Source organism: Oncorhynchus keta, chromosome 15, assembly GCF_023373465.1.
Source record: "Oncorhynchus keta strain PuntledgeMale-10-30-2019 chromosome 15, Oket_V2, whole genome shotgun sequence".
Lineage (NCBI taxonomy): Eukaryota > Metazoa > Chordata > Actinopteri > Salmoniformes > Salmonidae > Oncorhynchus > Oncorhynchus keta.
Window position 1 is genome coordinate 43,054,317 of NC_068435.1, and position 716 is coordinate 43,055,032.

The following is a 716-nucleotide window of genomic DNA, read 5'->3' on the forward strand; positions in this document are numbered from 1 at the left end:
CCCCCTGTCATAAGAGCATAATTATTCCCTGTATATAAAGACCGACTTCGGGGCGGGTCAGACAGTGGAGCGAGGTGCTCAGTGCGCTATAGGCTTGGGACATAGCAGCGGCTGACCAAAGAGAGAGACACAAGTGGTTTTGGAAAGAGAAACAGATCCAACGCGAGAGAAGGGCCTACTGCAGTTCAAGCATCTGTTTAGGGGTGGTGGGGGTTGGGGATGTGTCAAATTTAGAGGTCTCAAGAGCCTAAAGTGGCTATCTAGTAGTACACACACCTAGGACCACTACACACATCACACCCAGGTGAGTATTTATAAAAAAGGGGAGTTTCCTTTTAGGAATATTTAAGATCCATGTTGTTCTTTGACTTAATTCTCTCAACCTTGGCATGAGAATATAGCCACGGTCCTATGGTCTCCCTCTCCATCTACCACCAGACACATAATATATATCCACTTCACTTCATCCCCACACACACACCCTTCCCTCACTCTGTGTGCCTTAACTGCCTGCATCTAATGGGAAACGGACTGTCAGCCTGAACAGGATGTCAACACACCCAGGTCAGAGTGCAGTAACACCGCCGGCCTGGCATCAGATGGTATGTGTAATAATATGTTCAGAGACAGTCACATTATTAGGTGCTGGTGCAGAAATAACTAGAAATAGCAGAACGGTATTCCTGACACCTGACTCCACTGGCCTCCTGTCTAGG